The 17166-nt window shown below is 42.7% G+C and overlaps 1 long non-coding RNA gene across 1 annotated transcript; it reads left to right on the forward strand.

The window, feature by feature from the left end:
• Positions 1–1130: 1130 nt before the first annotated feature.
• LOC138821783 (uncharacterized) lies at positions 1131–9545 on the forward strand. The gene is made up of 3 exons (XR_011370213.1): positions 1131–1411; positions 6919–6986; positions 9153–9545. It is a non-coding gene; the product is annotated as an uncharacterized lncRNA (long non-coding RNA).
• The last annotated feature ends 7621 nt before the right edge of the window (positions 9546–17166 follow it).

Here is a 17166-nt window from a genome sequence, read left to right on the forward strand (position 1 = left end):
GACCTGCCCCAGTGATGACAAGCCAGATGAGATGGGCCTTTTTCCTATGTTCCAATATAGACAAGTCCAAGCAGCTGACTGTGTCACTTGTCCCAGGAATCACCTCTGGGGCCACCTCAGTGTATCTTCCTTCCCTCTCCACAAAGTCCATTTGTGTTTCTGAGCTGTAAGACATTTTTTTTTTTGGTCGGTCATGGGGCTTGAACTCTGGGCTTGGGCTCTGTCCCTCAGCTCTTCAGCTCAAGATGAACACTCTACCGCTTGAGCCACAGCACCACTTCCTGTAAGACAATTTTGAGGCAGCAGCCCCTTTAAGCATAAAGAGCCCTGCTACACTGCCACCCAGTGAAGACAGTGACTCAAGTGACAATGATTCTAGACAGCTTCATTGGCAACCATCCTTGGGTGGAAGATGGCACCCACATTCCTCCAGCTTACCAGGAGTGGCAGGTACAGAAGCTCCTATGGGGTTTGAGGCAGTCTAATTTTATCCATATCCATATGGACACAGGAATCAAATTTTCTTGGCATAATCTTCAATTGAAAAACAGCCAGACATTTAATTACAGTAGCAGAGACCATTAAGATGGCAGAGATTTTACATGTTTTTACAAGAGCCTCAGTGAAGGTGCTTGCAAGATTAAAATGTTAATTTTATTAACAAACTATCATTAAGTAACAGATGTATAACTTGGGTACAGCCAAATTGCATATTCCTTTATAAGACATCTCAAATTCAGCCAGGCACCAGTAATACATATAATCTCAAGAGGCTGAGATCTAAGGATCATGATTTGAAGCCAGCCAGGGCTAGAAAGTCTGTGAGAGTCTTATTTCCAATTAACCACTACTCCCCTTGCTTCCCACCTACACACACACACACACACACACACACACACACACACACACACACACACACTCACACACACACACTCACACACACACACACCAAACACACACACACACACACACACCAAAAAAGTCAAAATAGAGCTGTGGCTCAAGTAGTTGGACAAGTTTGGGAACTCAAAAGGTCTCACACCTGCCTTAAGTGAAAAAGCTAAGAGACAGCACTCAGACTCTGAGTTCAAGGCCCAGTAGGGGCACCAAAAAAAAAAAAATTTAATTCCCTCATTACCTGACTCAGTCTTGCAAAACTTAATGCATACATGACAAAAAACACCTGAGGATGGTAGGGGAAAAACAAAGAAGGAGGCAACAATGCTCGATATACTCATTACCTTGCTCATGTAATTGTAACCCCTCTGTACAGTATCTTTACAATATAGAAAAGCACCTGAATGCATCTCTCTGCAAAGATACAGAAGTCTAAGGGAGAGATGGAAGAAGAAATTTAATGACATGACACCCTTTCTTCAACTCACCAGGAATGAAGCATGGGAAAGGGGCTGTGAGTATTTGACATTTTCTCATTGTAATGAGTAAAGGAATAAAATTCTAACTAACAGCATCATCCACTGGCATTAAAATCTCCCATAAGCCCCATTTGTTAGGAAATAAAGACTTGGAAAAATTATATTAAGTGAAATAAGCCAGGCGCAAAGAAACATAGGTCCCATGGTTTCCCTTATTTGCAATAACTAGTATATATCTGAGACAAGCAGAAAAGGTCAGAAAAGATGATGTTAAGTGAGATGAACCCAAGATAAGTACACAAGTGGTTTTTTCTTTCTTGCTATTGTTTCTAACGTATTTATAAGGTACCACGTGATTTTTTGGTTGCTTTGTATGTCCCTCCCCCTGGTATAACCCCTGTCTTCACTGTATTTGATGTTGGTATAATTTGGGGAGCAGAAGGGGAAAAATTTTGTTTAAATAGGGATACAGGTTGACCATTGGTATGTCGAAAAACAAACTTTACAATTTGTTGGGAGGAGGGAGGAATGTAGTTGTGGAGGTGGGAGGGAAAGGATGGTGGGGGTAAAACAAAGGAGAAGGCAGCAATGCTTGATAAGAAATGTACTCATTACCTTGCTCATGTGATTGTAACCTCTCTGTACAGTATTTCCACAATAAAAAACTTACTTAAAAAAAAAACTCCCATAAGGGAGATAACAGAAGAGAAATCAACCTTATATATCTGACCTGTGTTAAAGCTGTTGGATTTTCATTTCATTGACAGAAGATTCAGAGGAACATTTAGTTTAGTGAACCTAGTCTCCAACATTGCTTAGTGATGTTCTAGGAGATTAGAATAAGTGTGTTCACAAAATGGTATACTAAATACTCAGTCTTCTAAGTAGCTAGGATTATATGTGTAAAATGTATATATTATCTTTTTTTAATTTCATTTAATTTTATTTGTGAACATACTGTACAGAGGAGTTACAATTACATGGGCAGGATAATGCGTACATTTCTTACCAAGCATTGCAGCCTCCTCCTTTGTTTCCCTTCACATCCCTTCCCAGCCTTCCCCCTCTCCCCCATGTATATATTATCTTAAATTCCACTTTGGTATATGATAAATATCAGAATATTGGGCTTGCTTTATTTCCTCTTAAGACTTACCAGGATGTGGGCTGGGAAGGTGGCTCCATGGTAGAGTGCTTGCCTTGCATGTATGAGGCCTTGGGTTCAATTCCTCAGTACCACATAAGCAGAAAAAGCTGGAAGTGGCTCTGTGGCTCAAGTGGTAAGGTGCTAGCCCTGAGCTGAAGAGCTAAGGGACAGCCCCCAGGCCCAGAGTTCAGGCCCCATGACTGACAAAAAAAAAGACTTACCAAAATGTTCAGCTGATTTTACACAGCCAGAGGAGTGGCACTCTGGCAGTTAGGCCAAATGCCTTATCCAAGCACTCATCTCTCATCATATCCCAGAACCATAACTGCTTTCTCACTGCTGAGATGCTAAGTGTGGGAACTCAAAAGGTTTCACACCTGCCTCTTCCACTTGGTCCTCCATGTACTGTCCAGTGCTGGTCGTCTTGGGAGGCATTTCTCCCTCCTGTAACTGGAGATGGGGATGGACCTCTGTGGCTCTTTCCTGCTGCTCTTCACCTCCTTTCCAGAAGTCTCTGGCAACTTAACTCACTCTTTAGGAATCACCATCTGCCCTCAGATAACCCAGAGAGAGAGAGAGAGAGAGGAATCACTATCTTCCCTAGATAACCAAGAGAAAGAGAGTCTAGGGAGTTTGGGTCTGCATCTTGTCCATAAACAATCCTTATCTAATGTCAGCATCTGTGCTATATGACCCAAGCAGAATTTGGGGAGCCAAAATACCAGGACTGTATGAGACTGACTTCTCTAAATATATATGCCAAGTGAGAAGGGAGTGGGCGAAGATTGTACTCAGGAGGCTCCTGCACAAAAGGAAAAAGAGGGAGGAAGCCACAGAAGACAGAAGAACCACCAGACCACATTGTAAGCCAATCATGAGTGTAGAGGGAGAGGCAGTGTGAAGGAAGCCTACTAGTCTGACATATATAATGTAAAGCAGATTCAGCATTCATTGTGGGGTTTCTCCTGATGTCTCTGCTACACACAGATATCAGCAGGGGCAGCTTGGGGAAGGCACACTTGGGTAAAAGTCTTGTCTGTGATCTCATGGATTCAATACATTCCTTGTAACAGGAGGTCTGTGAGGTGTGTTCTTCCATCAGATCAATACTTATTTCTGTGTATTTCTGTTTGCAAGTACTCATGCCTGCTCAGGGGTCTGAACTCAGGCCTCATGCTCTCATTTGGCTTTTGTGCTGACAGTTGACTTTCTACCATTTGAACCAAATCTCCAGTCCCAGCTTTTTTTTTTTTCTGTTAAAATTGGAGATAAGAATCTCACAGATGTGTTTGCCTGGGCTGGCTTCTAGCCTCAGTCCTTACAATGGCTACTCAGTCTTCTAAGTAGCTAGGATTATGGGTATGAGTTACCAGCACCTGCATCAACATTAAACCCAGGTTGAGCCTTAAATGTTCCTTTTCTTTTATTAATGCTTTAATTTCTATAATAGTACTTGATTGCACATTTCCATTCTGGCCTATAAGAACTGCCAGATGTCATCCACCCTTCCTTCTCTGTTGGTTGGATGTCCATGCAAGGTCCCTGGATGACCTTGTGGAACAATGCCCATTGCTCTTCCATTTCTGATAAGCTCTTTGACATGAGCAGAAAGTAAACTTACATCGCATTTGGGCTACTAGACATTGGAGATTTGTTAAAGCAGTCTGATTACCTTAACTAGGATACTGGGAATATATGATAATATGGAACATAGGGGGACAGGTTTAAAGATAACTGGATACTTTTGTTTTTGTTAGTATTTTGTGCTGGTACTGGGGCTTGACCTCAGCACCTGGGAACTGTCCTTTAGCTTTTTGGCTCAAGGTTAGCACTCTACCACTTGAGCCACAACTCTGCTTCCGGCTTTTGTGGTTAATTGGAGGTAAGAATCTCACAAGCTGGGTGCTGAAGGTTCATATCTATAATCCTAGCTACTTAGGAGGCTGAGATCTGAGGATCAAAGTTCAAAGCAGGAAAGTCCATGAGACTCTTATCTCCAACTAACCATCAGAAAATCAGAAGTGCAGCTGTGGCTCAAAGTAGTAGAGCGCTATTCTCGAGCAAAAAGAGCTCAGGGACAGTGCTGAGGCCCTGAGTTCAAGCCCCATGACAGAAAAAAAAATGTCTTACAAACTTTTCTGCTTCAAACCCTGATCCTCAGATCTCAGGTTCCTTAGTAGGAGCCATGGGCTCCCAGCTGGATAGGTTTAAAGATAATCGACAAAGATCAACATGACTTTCAAGGATTTAGAATTAGGTAACACAGGATCATTCACAGAGCCTGGCAGAGAGTAGTCCTCTGTGAATGGACCAACCTGCTGGCTTCACTCATACTTCTCTTCCTGTGTTAGGATCTCCTCAGGTTCTGATCTCTAATAGAAGTTAGCTACCTTTTGGTACCCTCTCCTTTCCCAGTTTCGCACAGACTAAGGTATGCAATGCCTCCTCTGGTACTCAGCTCTGGTTTTTCTCCCAGACTACATACAGCTCCAGGATCCTGTGCTTTTTAGACTCTAGTGTGGAAGGCAAGGTGGCCATTTCTAGCCCCAGACCCTTCTCTAACTCTGTGTGACCTTAAATAAGTCCTTTCCCCCTCTGGTCTCAATTGCCCACCTGGACAGTGAGGTAAGATGATCCTGCTGACCTTCTGTCCCCTTTCTGCTCTGTGGGTTTGTGAATTTGCTATTGGGAATGACTAAATCCTTAAGAAATAAGAGAAGCTCTTAACTCTGTCCAGCAGAGGGGAGCAGCTACCTATAAATCAGCACCTTGGCAAAGTGTGACAGAGCTGGGCACACACTCTGCCCTCCAAGGTCTCAGTGTAGAAAACTTGCCACTCAGCCAGAGTTCTGGCAGAGAAGACTGTCCCTGGAAAACAACTCAGGAAGTCCTCCAAGTCCCTTCTCTGCTCTTATTTAAGATCGCTTACACTCCCTGTTCCTCTCCTACAGGAACAAACAGAGTTGGTCACTAAACCGCAGTGGTGTTTTGTCAGATTGGTAGGAAAGAGAAAACTTAATCAAGGGATAAAATAGACAAAAACATAGATAAGTAAAAGGCCTCCAAAAGTGAAGCATTAATTAAGTTTCCATTTGGATGGACCTTACACTCCCTTTTACAACTTCAATTACATTTCCCACAAATATAAGGCCACTTCAGTGTGACTTTATTTGAGAATGTTCATTGCTAGGCAATTCATACTGAATTAAGAATTCATACTGAAGGAACTTCTCTTTGTAAACTGTTTACACTGCTTAAAACGGCTTCTCAATTTTAGGATTTTGATACCCAAATCTGAAATGGAATTTATAAATTATTTATTTTGTTGCCAGTCCTGGGGCTTGAACTCAGGGCCTGCATTCTGTCCCTTAGCCTTTCTGCTAAAGGTCAATGCTCTTCTACTTGAGTCACAGCTCCATAATCAACCTCTTAGTGGTTAATTGAAGATGAGTCTCATTGACTTTCCTGCCTTGGCTGGCTTACTTCCTGATCTTCAGATCTCAGCCTCCAGAATTGTTTAAGATTACAGGCATGGGCCAGGCACCAGTGGCTCATGCCTGCAATCCTAGCTACTCAGGAGGCTGAGATCTGAGGATCACAGTTCAAAGCCAGCTCTGGCAGGAAAGTCCAGGCAACTCTTATCTCCAATAAACCACTAGAAAACCAGAAGTGGCACTGTGGTTCATGCAGTAGAGCGCTCACCTTGAGCTGAAGAACACAGAATTCAAGCCCCATGACTGACCCCCCCAAAAAAAAGATTACAGGCATGAGCCACTGGGGCCCAGCTGAAAATTTTCATTGTTATGTTATTACAGGAGAAATACTGACCATTTACTGGGCTAGGTATTTTTGTGTGGATTATTTAGTCCTTCCAGAAGCCCTGTGATATATACTCATTTTTACAGATGAGAAAATGGAACTTAGAAATTGGTTAAGTATGGAAGTAGAAAATTTTATCTGGATTTAATATAGATAAAACTCCTTTAGGAATAGAGTTATCAGATATTTTGAAATGTGTGGAATTCTTGGCCTTGTGAAACTATGCCTGAAACAATGAGTATGTCAGCAGGAATTTCAAAAATCAAGTTCTGAAAAAAAGGAATGAAATAAAATAAATCTGCAATAGTTATTTTAAAAAAGAAACTGGTGAAGTAGTGGAACATTCTATTAGAGTACCTAGAAATTATGCTTTGATATGTTTCTAGTTTTCATATTGAAAATAATGAACTATCAGATTTCTCAGATACAAGACATTTCTCTGGGGAGACCCTGGTATGGTAAAAAGGATCTGACACATCAACCTAACTAATCTGATCACTATTGTTTTTGAAAAAACAGTAGCTCAAATTTGACATACAGCTTTAATAATGCACTCTTTTTCTGTTTTGCTCTTAGGATGAGTTCTCAGAGGTATTTGTTTCCAAACCGAAGCTGAACATTGAAAAGGCAAATATAGACTACTGGTAAGGAAAATAGCTATATAACCTTTACAAGAAAGTCAAGGTAGCTATATACGGCGGCTCATACCTTAGTGGCTGAGATATGAGAATTGTGGTTTGAAGCCAGTCCAGACAGGCAGGTCAATGAGTCTCTTATCTCCAATTAACTACCAAAAAAACAGAAGTGGAGCTGTGGCTCAAGTGTCAGAGCACTAGCCTTGAGGGAAAAAAACAAAAACAAAAACAAAAAACAAAGCTCATGGACAGTGCCCACGGAGAGTTCAAGCCCCAGGACTGGCGCACAGGCTCATGTGCATGTGCACGCGCGTGTACACACACACACACACACACACACACACACACACACACACACCCTGATATAGATCACATGGACTGCTGAAGATGCCTGCAAATATTCTGCAACCAAGAAAATTATATATACACTGTTCTTCCTGAAGGGCAGCAATTAACCATTCATCGTGCTGGAATGAGAATGCTAAGATCTTTCAAGGCATTCCCAGGAAGGAACAGGTAGCATTTTCCAGTCTGGCATAGTCAGAGAACACTCAGGAAGATGGCAAGGAAGGAGTCCTTCCTGTGGGATGCTGGGTGACTGTCCTCTGAGCACTCCACCTGTCTCATCAGGGGTGTGGGGGTGAAAGAGGGGCTAGGTGGTGCTGGATGCCAGGCCTACCTGAGCCTCCACTGCCTCTTTTGTCCAGTCCCATCCAATAGTCTCATCCCTTCTCCAGTCTGTAGCTTCTCTTCTTCCCCTGATTTTTAAGATGCTGCACAGGGACAGTAGGGAAGGAATTTTGCAAAAGAGGTCAGATACACGTAATGTAGAATCCCGGCTCCTACAAATATGTTTCCTACAAATATATCCACCGACTCAAATAATAAGGGCAAGGAGTCTTTATTAGCAGCAGCAACTATACCCCACTCATCTGGTAGTGAAACATAGCAACCATGCTCTCTCACTTAGTGATTTATATAGCAAAGAGGCCACGCCCAAGCGGCAGTGTATGGAAAGGGCCCCATGCAGGTGGCCAGTGTACTTGACAAATAGCAATTTCCAATAAAACAAAGCAATAAGTTGAAAACAAAGACCACATTCTGGGTTTCCCTTTGTTAGGGATTTAGCGGATGTTTACTAAAACATGTTCCAAGCTTCCTATTTGCAAAAACATCTTTCATACCTCCCCCCAAAACATCCTATTTACTAGTCTAAGTAAACTTCCTGGTTTCTGTGCTTTTCCTGAGTTCTGCTACATTTCAGTAATCTGGTATCTAACTTCATTATTTCATTCTTTGGGTCTTTACCTCTGGAATTTCCCTTTAATGCTTTCCCCTATTTTTATTTATTTATTTATTCATTCATTCATTCATTCATTCAGCTCAAGGGGAGCGCTCTACCGTGTGAGCCACAGCGCCACTTCCGGTTTTCTGGTGGTTTATTGAAGAGTCTCACGGACTTTCCTGCCCGGGCTGGCTTTGAAATTGATCCTCAGATCTCATCCTCCTGAGTAGCTAGGATGACAGGCATGAGCCACCGGCGTGGGGCTTCCCCTATTTTTAATAACTAATACAGGGCTGGGAAGGTGGCTCAGTGGTAGGAGCGCTTGCCTTGCATGCCTGAGGCCCTGGGTTCCATTCCTCTGCACCACATAAGCAAAAAGAAAAAAGCCAGAAGTGGCGCTGTGGCTCAAGTGGCTAGCCTCGAGCTGAAGAGCTGAGGGACAGCGCCCAGGCCCAGAGTTCAGGCCCCACGACCGGACCCAAAAACAAAATAAAACAACAAAAAAAAACATTTGTTCTCTCTGATTTCACATTTTACGGTAATACCAGCACTCGAGGCTGGAAGAGCCCGAGTTCCAGGCCAGCCTGGGCGCAAATGAAAAGACTTACTCGCAACAAATCAAAACAGTATTTTAAAACACTTCTTGGCAGGTTTTAGATGTAATTTTATATGTTATGTACATGGAGGCCTGACGCAATGCGAACGGATCCGCGCCGCTTCGGGACCGGCGCGCCGCGGGGATTTCCGTTCCTTGCCTTCTCTTTCCTTCCGCCGGGGCCTCAGGCCGACTAGGTCGGGAGGACACCGGCGGAGGCAGTCAGAGCTCTCCGTTCTTGTGCACCTGGGACATATCTGGGGCTGGTGATTTATACTTTTTTTTTTTTTTTAAGGAGAAATCGACAACCACTACTACGACTCAGGCAGACACCAACGGGAACCACGACTCGGGAAGCTGGCAGGAGACCCACCCCTCCGGCTGCCCCAGGGAGTGGCAGCGTATGCGCTTGAGTGGCGGTGCAGATCGGTGGCGTCATCACGTGGGCGCGAGTGGCGGCGCAGATTAGTGGCGTCATGGGGGGGGGCACGAGCCTCCCCCCCCTTTACCTTGAGATGGCACTCCTTTGGGACAGCTACAAAAGCCCCTTAGAGTGATCTTCTGGGCAGCTGCAGGGCAGCAGCCATAAATCCTAGTCCACTATGATGAAGCCCGTGGTCCTCAGGTCTACACCAGGGTCTCCACCTCCTAGTCCCTTCTAGTAGGTTACATAAGTCACCTCAGACAATAGCCTGTGCTTCTTCTCACTCATTGCTTGTGAGAAGGGGTCTTGCTGATCCCTTCACCTCAATAAACCTTTCATTTGTTCTTTGTACCTGGATGTCTGGGTGGTTTTCTGACAAAGTCTTATATACTCTTTAACACTTTCCAAAGCATATTGTTAGGAACATATCAGAGAAGATTGTTTATTAAGTACTAACTACACTGGAACACTTACTAGTATTACTCTGAAAATAAGAATACTGGTTGCCTGTCAACATTCTGAGAAATTATGGCTTTTAGTACATTGTTTTTCTCCTCCAAAACACTGCTGATTTCCTATATTCTGGCATGCTTCTTGCCATGTGCCAGACCATAACCTAGATGGAGGTGCAATACAAATGCCAACTATGTCTTCATAAAAATTTGTGCAGAGTATGCTAACATACATTATACATTTTCAAATCTTAAGTTAGATCTAAAGGACCATTCTTAGTAAATCAAGGAAAGCTGCGGGTGGGGGGGGGGGGAATCATGGAAAGGAGGATTTTGCAGCCAGTGTGCAGTAGGAAAGTTTTCGACTCTGGACCAATACAATATGTGGTCCCTGCTTCCCCAGGTTTTTCCATCTCCTGAGAAATCAGTAGGGCACACAGAATGGAGTCAGATAATAAAAGGTTTGCACAGAAGTCCCAGTTTGGTAATGAACCAAATTATCCTCCACAGGTTTTTACAGACAGGAGGGATATGATAAAAATCAAATGAGCAATGTTTCCACTCCCTTCTAGCCAAACCACTGCCCTGGCTCTGGCTTGCCTAGACCTGCCTATTGCAATGAGCTTGTATCCAGCGCTCTGCTGCCTTTTCAAACCATCCTCAACCTAGCCACAAGATTGATTTTTCCAATGCTGTAGAAGGATCCTCCCTCCCAATTAAAAGTGAAAAAAAATGACTCTTTTGGCCAGTATCTGAACTTCATAGCACAAAATTCAAGGCCCTCCCATAAACCATGTCCTTTTCCAAGTTTTTCTAGTCTCCTAATAAGAACTTTATGCTCTACTCAATTTGAATCCAAGCCCACCTTATGTCAACCTCATGTTGTTCTAACCCCTCCTTAACCATCCTTGAATCACTGGGGCCAAGCAGAGTCAGAGACAGCTCTAGAGCTGTTTGAGGAATCTAGCTGTGATGTGACGAGCTAGAGAGAGGGTAGGAACCACTGAATGGAGAGAAGGGCAGAGACAGGGATGCAGAGCTCAGACTGGCTCAGAGGTCATTCTAGGTTTTAGACAGCAAATGCAATACTGTGGTTGGGGTGTGTGTGTGTGTGTGTGTGTGTGTGTGTGTGTGTGTGTGTGTGTGTGTGTGTGTGTGTGTGTGTGTGTGTGTGTGTGTGTGTGTGTGTGTGTGTGTGTGTGTGTGTGTGTGTGTGTGTGTGTGTGTGTGTAATTGGAAATAGTTTGGTTTTAAACCCTTGATCCTTATTTCTTAGTCTCCCAAGTAGCTAGGATTACAGGCATGAGCCAACCAGTACCCAGCTCATCTCTCTACTCCCACCCCTACCTCCTGCCCCCTTCTGTAACTCAGGCCCTTGAGCTTTCTAAACTGACACTCTATCACTTAAGTCATACCTCTACCTCCTTTTACTCTGGTTATTTTTGAGATAGGATGTCTGAGACTATGATCCTCTTATTTATACTTTCTACTGAAGATGGGACAATGGGAGTGTGCCAGTTTTTTTTTTTCTGTTGAGATATGATCTTCACCATCTCAGCTTTCCAAGTTGCCAGAATTACAGGTGTGAGCTACCACACCCAGAAGGACACTTTCTCAATAGCTAGTTCATATCCTCCTAGTTAATGTGTCATACTGCCTGGAACCTTATGGATGGTTTCTATATCTTCTAGATCATTAATGTATATTTACAGATATATTTTATGCTGTTGTTGTTTGAGACAGTCTCACTATGTACCCCAAGCTGGTTTCAACCTGACAATCTTCTTGCCTCATTCTCCTGAGTGCTGGAATTGTGTGTGTATATAGACATACATATATATAGATATATACATACATCTATGTAGATATACATAGATGTATGTATATATCTATAGGTAAAATACATGTCTTTAAACACACTTTACTTTGGGAGCTAGAGGTCTTTGAAACACCATTGTGGCATTAAATAAATGCATTGTTTCCACTTAAATTATATACATTTTATAAACATTGTGTATTTCATCAAGTGTAGTTTTGAGGAAAAGACTGGGGAAGATATCCATCAACCAAATGGAAAACTCTGACTGGCTCTTGGGAACAGCTGAAGTGGGCACTGAAATGGCTTAGGACTTCTACCCCACTTACCTCTCTACCTCCAGACTGCTTTCTTCTTGGTTGCAGGATCATCTTCCTCCATCATCCATCCACATATCCACATGTCCAGACAATGCTGTTAAAAGCAATAATCACAGCTTACAGTTTCCTAACCCTTTCAGACTCAGTTTCAGTTCTTACAGAGAAAAATACATCTCTGTCTTCCTCAGGCAGTGCTTCCTTCTGAAAAGAAGCTACTGAGGAGATGCATGGCAGCTAGAAGATAGTTTGGTTCTCAGGTAACCCATCCATAATCCTTCAGCAAGGCTGGTCCGCTCCACCACGACAAAGAACCCACATGGGTCCTTTCCTTTCCATATTCAGTCCCACGGCCATAGTCCTAACATCCAAGTATCAGAACCAGTAGAGCAGCCAGCTCTGTGAGAGTGCGTGCCACCTGACCTCCAAGTACAGTTCAGGCGTGCTAAACTCGTGGTTCAGCGGGATATGGTTTGTCTGTTACAGTTTTCACTTGTATCACGAGTGTACACATTCTGATGTGTACATCCATCTCATGTGGGTCCAGTCAGGGTGAATCTGCAGGCAAGATTGCATTTCTCAGCCCACTGAGCTAAGAGACAGAATCTTTGTTCCACTGCAACACTACTGTGTCTGGCTGGCTTTCCCCAGTATCAGCTGGCTTTCCCCAGCAGGCACATGGCCTTCTTTTCATACAGTTCATCCAAGTTGCATGATATGTAAATTCTTCCCTAGAAGCACTATTGAAAATGATGAATGCTCAAGTTGGCTATATCAGAGGTACTCAGAATGGAGGAGCTAATTGGTCTGCCAAGGTGTGAAAAACAAAATGTTCTAAACCTAATCTAAAATATTAGAATTCAATCTAAAATATTAGAATTTATTTTTCCTGTACTTTGTTGAGTATAATAAGTAAGTTTGCCTAGTAATGTAGGGATTTTTTTTCTCTACTGTAACTTTACAGCCCTAACCAGCTGACCATCCTTGTTACAGAGAGGTGTGAGATGTCCTGAAGTGGGAGTCTCCCCTGAGGAGGGAGGGCCGATTCTCATCTACACACCTTTTACTTCTTGAGATTAATTGTCACTTGCCCCTTTGGGGTTAAATGGATTTACAAAGAATTAACTTTTTTTTTTTTTTTTTTTGCTGGTCCTGGAGCTTGGGCGCTGTCCCTAAGCTCCTTTTTTTCTCAAGGCTAGCATGGACTTTCTCATGGATTTTCCTGCTCAGGCTGGTTTCAAACCATGATCCACAGATCTCAGCCTCCTGAATAGCTAGGGTTGCAGGTGTGACCCACCTACACCAACAGAATTAACTGATTCTCACAAAATGGAAGCATAATTTAAAAGATTGGTGTAGCCAGGCACTGGTGGCTCATGCCTATAATCCTAGCTACTCAGGAAACTGGGATTTCAGTAAGAATGATGGTTCTAAGTTAGCCTGGGTGGGAAAGTCTGTGAGATTCTTCTCTTCAAATAACCACCAAAAAGCAAGAAGTGAGCTGTGGCTCACAGAGGTAGAGCGCTAGCCGTAAGCTAAAGGACAGCAGCCAGGCCCTGATTTTAAGCCTGAAACACACACACACACACACACACACACACACACACACGTGGGGAGGAAGAGGAGAGGAGATTGGTGTAAAGGAATACATTAGAGCCCTTACTAAATTTACAAACACAATGAAGAATAAAGGGACAGGCCAGGCGCCTGTGGTGGTTCACGCTTGTAATCCTAGCTACTGAGGAGGCTGAGATCTGAGGATCACCATTCAAAGCCATCCAGGGTAAGAAACTCCGTGAGACTCTTCTCTTCAAATAACTACCAAAAAGCAAGAAGTGAGCTGTGGCTCAAGAGGTAGAGTGCTTGCCTTGAGCTGAAGAGTGCAAGGACAGCACCCAGGCCCAGAGTTCAAGACCCACAACCAAAAAAAAAAAAAAAAAAAAAAAAAAAAAGAAAGAATAAAGGGACAGACTTGGTATTTTTTAGGCTTTGGTGAAATCTCATCACTTTCAGTATGGTGTGCATAATGATTTTCTAGTAAGATGTGTCAAGGTCAGGCAGACGCAGACAATTTACAAAAAGTCTATCTGAAATATGGTCATCCATTAATTCCTATTTATAATTAATTTTTGGGGGGCCCAGTTGTGGGGCTTGAACTCTGGGCCTGGCCACTGTCCCTCAGCTCTTCAGCTCAAGGCTAGCGCTCTACCACTTGAGCCGGAGCGCCACTTCCGGCTTTTTCTTTTTGCTTATGTGGAGGTGAGGAATCGAACCCAGGGCCTCATGCATGCAAGGCAAGCGCTCTACCACTGAGCCACCTTCCCAGCCCCTTATAATTAATTTTGACCTACATGTATATTTGCCTTAAAATTAGTCCATGGTCAAATCATAACACAGTTAAAACTGAAAGACCCCAGACTCACTGGGATGCTTTCTTCAACGGGAGGGCACCCCAAGAACCAAGACTCCAAACCAGCAGATGCAACAAGCAAGAGGATTTTATTAAGCGTTTGCGCAAACGAGCTCCCTGCCCAAGGCCGACTGGAAGCCCTGAGCAGAGGTTACAGGCACTTTTAAAGACAAAAACCACAGGATTAGCATAAGACCCCAGGCTCCCCAGGATTGGCTCAGCTCTGCACAGGAAGTTTTGTAACACTTGTTGAAAACTAGTTGGTTCCCTAAGGGGGGGAGGCTTCTCTGGAGGGGAGTCCACATAGTTACAGGCTCCCTAGTTTGCTGGGCTCGCCAGATGATCTTTATTTTGAGCCCCCTTGCTGAGAATTTCTAAACAGGGCGTTAGAAGAACATATCTATGTTTGCAGACCTTGTCCCTGGGCTGGCCTGCATCTGGACTTTGTAACTTTTTAACTTATTTCTGGGAGGGGAAGAGTCAGTGTTAGCGCAAGCAGGTTTACAGAAGCAGAATTAGCAGTTAGCATATTAAAATGGACATGGCCCATATTGTAAAATGGACATAGCCCCAATTTCAATCTTTCAAAAACAGCTTAGTTTTTAATATTTATATATAATATATAATATAATGTATATAATGCATTTTATTACTATACTAATCATATTAACATAATGCTACAAATATGATATAGTACTAAATATGTGTATGTTAATGCATGTTACTATATACATAATTGTACATATACATGCTCAAGAATGCTTAAGAAATTTTAATGATAAAAACCTGAAGACCAGCCGGGCGCTGGTGGCTCACGCCTGTAATCCTAGCTACTCAGGAGGCTGAGATCTGAGGATCGCGGTTCAAAGCCAGCCCGGGCAGAAGAGGCCGTGAGACTCCTATCTCCAATAAACCACCAGAAAACCGGAAGTGGCGCTGTAGCTCAAGTGGTAGAGCGCTCGCCTTGAGCTGAAGAGCTGAGGGACAGCGCCCAGGCCCAGAGTTCAAGCCCCACGACCGACAAAAAAAAAAAAAAAAAAAAAAAAAACCTGAAGACCATTGGGTTAAAAGACAATATTTGGAAGAAATATAACCTCATTATTATCAAGTGATTGAAGACTAGAATCATTATTTTGTAGTATTCCCTCATCTAGCAAAGAGATTGCACCAAAAGTGGGTATTTGTCAATTGTTTCTATCTAGAACATCAGGACACACCAATTGAGAAAATTTGAGAGGCAACGCCCAGGTGTGACTCTAGAGATAAATAGCCTGATAGACTGCCAGTCATTACTAACTACAACCGGAGGCAAGTTAATCTATACCCTGAGCTCCAGCTAATGGAATGGGAGGATAATATCAGAACTTCATTTGTGGGTCCATTTTCAGGATTAAATGAACTGATACATACAAGAGTTTGACCAGTGCCTGGAATTCAATGAACATTCAGGGAATGTCAACCAACTTTAACGTGGTTTTGGCTACATCTTATAACTTACACAAAAATATTACTTAACTTTACCATCATACTACCCCTTCCTTGCTGGCCAACATGGATCATTACACTACAATTTACACAGAGGAGCTAAAAGAATGCTTGGAGTGGTGAAAGTTTTTCAGTAAAGTTTAAGGAAACACCAATGCTCAACTTCATAAATATTCTGCAAAATAGTGAGAAAAATCAATTGCCATAAAATTAAGCAATTAGTGAGACATGTAGAATTAATACCATTAAAATAATTAAATGGATGGACTTGGAGGTACATACTCAGGAGACTGAGGCAGGAAGACTGAGTTTGAGGATAGCCTCAACATTTTACATATTTGAAAGCAATTTTAGAAGCAGGATGTCTTAAATGATAACATTCTAAAGAAGAGATCTTGAGAATACATGATGAAATCGTGTGTGATTTACTGAGACAAGCAACTTGCTCCCTGGAATACCAAGGTATGTTTCAATTTTTGCCTTGATCTTGGGGTTGGGTGGAGATATGAATCTTCCTACTTGCAGATTACGTAACATGTAATTATAATGTTATATCAATTGATATTGCTTACTGTGGGCTCAATACTATGTTGACATACAGGAGAGAAGTAATACAGTAAACATCCTAGCCGGGCGCTGGTGGCTCACGCCTGTAATCCTAGCTACTCAGGAGGCTGAGATCTGAGGATCGCGGTTCAAAGCCAGCCCGGGCAGGAGAGACTGTGAGACTCCTATCTCCAATAAACCACCAGAAAACTGGAAGTGGCGCTGTAGCTCAAGTGGTAGAGCGCTAGCCTTGAGCTGAAGAGCTGAGGGACAGCGCCCAGGCCCAGAGTTCAAGCCCCACGACCGACAAAAAAAAAAAAAAAAAAAAAAAAAAAAAAAATACAGTAAACATCCACATATACATCATTCCACTTAACATTTAACACTGTGTTTTTCAGAATTATTTTAAAAGTGAATATTTCACCCCAAATGTCAGGATGTCGTCTAAATTACATTTTTCTACATGATTCTATTAGTATTAGTATTATCTATAACCTGTTTAAAATTTTCAATTTTCCCTCAAATTTATTTTATATTTGATTAAACAAGAATCAAGTTATTGTGTTTATTCTCTCAAGTGTCTCTTAAGTCTTCCTCAGTATTGTGTTTTATTTGCAATTACTGTTTTGTTTGAGACAAGTCTCCCTATGTATGTCCAGGCTGGCTTTGAAGACTTAATCCTCCTGCTTCTATCTCCTGAGTGCTGGGATTAAAGGCATGTGCCACCATGCCCAGCAAGAATTCACATTTGTTTTGAAACTCTGCAGCCCTGGTTGGCTTCAAAATTATGAGCAATCCTGCCTTTGCTTCCAGAATGAGCCTGGCCATTTTCATTTACCTGGCAATGACATTTAAGAGC

This window comes from Dipodomys merriami, unplaced genomic scaffold (assembly GCF_024711535.1).
Source record: "Dipodomys merriami isolate MVZ:Mamm:240054 unplaced genomic scaffold, mDipMer1.0.p SCAF_94, whole genome shotgun sequence".
In the NCBI taxonomy this organism is placed as follows: Eukaryota; Metazoa; Chordata; class Mammalia; order Rodentia; family Heteromyidae; genus Dipodomys; species Dipodomys merriami.